The sequence below is a fragment of the Miscanthus floridulus genome, chromosome 6 (genome assembly GCF_019320115.1).
Source record: "Miscanthus floridulus cultivar M001 chromosome 6, ASM1932011v1, whole genome shotgun sequence".
Taxonomy (NCBI): domain Eukaryota; kingdom Viridiplantae; phylum Streptophyta; class Magnoliopsida; order Poales; family Poaceae; genus Miscanthus; species Miscanthus floridulus.
The window spans coordinates 37,284,550-37,286,968 of NC_089585.1; the positions used below are offsets into that span (position 1 = coordinate 37,284,550).

A 2,419-nucleotide genomic window follows, 5' to 3' on the forward strand; every position below is an offset into this window, starting at 1 on the left:
TCTGGTCACACCAGAACTAGCGTCCGGTCAGTATTTGACCCTCCATTCACTTCCAACTCTCAATCATACGTGAATGAAGTTTGCTCTAATGGATCTAAGAGCTTTTTAGGAGCTACCTAGTGCTAGATTTGACAAGTGTGCACCACACCTAACCCACTAGACTCACCTAGATCAAGCTACCCATCCATACCCCCCTTAATAGTACGGCCAAAGGAAAAACAAAGTTATAAAATACTCTAAGTGTCTCTTCAACTCCAAATGACACTTAGAACTAGTTCATCCTTAACCTTGTCGTTCATCCTTTGAAAACCAAAATGATTTCCATCGTAGGGGCATGACCACCATGATAGCCCAATCGATCTCTATTACCGTGACCTAACTTAATTGCCTCTGCAAAACACACGGTAGTCACAGTAATCACGTATTGTCATTAATCATCGAAACCCAACTAGGGGCCTAGATGCTTTCAGGCTAGACAGATGACCCTCCTCATGGCTTTTTTGCAATTACCTCGACCACTCTGTCAAGGTATGTCATTTGTTCAATGGATTGGCGTGCCTAGAGGAATTTTCATGTGCAATGCTTCGGCTAAAACATTGGTAGTAATATAGTAAGGTTTGTTTTTTTTGTATCGGTTCAGTTGTGATTGTGAATTGTAATATAAATCCACGGGCCGTTTGCAGGTGACATACAGGAGCATGATCAAGCTGAAAGTATCGATTACACTCCCATGATGTGCCCTATGGCTCAAGCAGCAGTCAGCAGTCTGTCACCAGGTTTTGTTTATTCAATAGAGTGGACCGTCCTGTAGATCTCACAAGATAGTTCAACTGTTTTAAGTTTATTAATGATTCTTGTCAGAATGCAATTCTCTGATTAGTTTGTTTGAATTTAAGGTGCAAATAGTCCTATTGTTTGCAAGAGTGATATAGTTTATATTAGATTAGAAAGAATGCAGAATCTCTTTGACGAAACAAATAAACAGAATAAATATTGTTGTTTTGCATTTCCTGCATCTCCATGTTAACGGCTATTTTCTATGAAAGGACAATAGTTACAGTTTTGTTCATAATTTGTTCTTAGGATCTTAGGTTTGAGTTGATAGGTTTGTACTAAATGCAGATCATAAGGCCTACTCTAGATTCATCGTGTGGTAGCATCAGCAACACATGAGGACACGGAGGTGGTTGCACAGTCACTTGCACGCTTCGCCACTATTTGATCTACATAAATATTTTGATAGTCACATGCACGCTTCGCGCTCTAGGCATTTAGCTATGTTCTTGTACGCTAAGATCTGTTGGATTTGTGTAGATCAGTGTAGGATTCCAGGAAAGTATGATTTGCTTGATATTGAATTGAGGATCTCAATTATCAGGGACTTCTCCAAAGAATTTCACAGGATACCTTTGGCACTAGGATCACAAGCACAGACGTTTGGATTTAGACTGTAATTCTGTTTGATTGATTGGGACTCTTGTGTAGATTAATCTGAATTTTATTTGATATTGTTATTATAATACACTAATTAAATACTGGAATGGTGTGTTCCATCAGGTGGATACAAGGAAGCGTCTGATGGTGGAATGGCTTGGGGGCTTTGCTACAACAATGAATCGAGCCCAAGGCATGGGGTATCATGATGATAGCAACGAATTATACCTTGTGTTGAAGGAGTTGAGTGCTATGGCCGATGTGCTCTTCCTATTTACTGGTGAGGCTGATATGCCTTGTCTTGACTTCTGTTGGTTATGAGTTAAGTGATTGACGATTGGCAATGCTGTTGATGTTTCCCAGGAACCACAATTACGGTATTGTTGGGAAGGGTATTGCTCAGGATTTGTCAAGCCACCTAGAGCTATTGGAACAGAAGACATTTGCATTTCAAGCAGCCATTTGGAGTTGGAGGTGGATGACTCCAGTGAAGAGGAAGCAGCCGTCTGCTCATGATGTGTTTGTTGGTAATAACTGGAAACTCGCCAAGAATGACACATTACCCAAGACGTATCCTGGCTTTGGTGCTATCATGAACATCCTGTATGGTGATGCCATCTGTGATCAAGGATCCACTGATAAGATGAACTTCATTATATCCCATTACCAACATTATCTCAGCTTGATGGGATTTGGCTGTGAGCGCTCTGGAGATATCTTGGACTGTGGTGACTAGGCGGCTTTCAATTCATCATCAGAGTTCTGATTTCTAAGAATTTTTTATTTTAAAAAAAATCCTTGAATGCGACCACGTATATCTAGACCTGCTAACTGGCTTCCCCAAGCTATAGATATCATGTCTGGGAAACAATGCAATTATTTTCTATACTCTTGGAGCAGAGAATTAAATCAAAATCCAGTTATGTGTCAAGTGTACAGTAAATTATGTTGTCTCCATGGTTGCTTCTTCATTTCGACTGTCATA

General features: G+C 40.1%; 1 pseudogene; it reads left to right on the top strand.

The window, feature by feature from the left end:
- Positions 1-479: 479 nt before the first annotated feature.
- On the top strand, positions 480-2,200 carry LOC136460493 (chitinase-like protein 1; annotated as a pseudogene).
- The last annotated feature ends 219 nt before the right edge of the window (positions 2,201-2,419 follow it).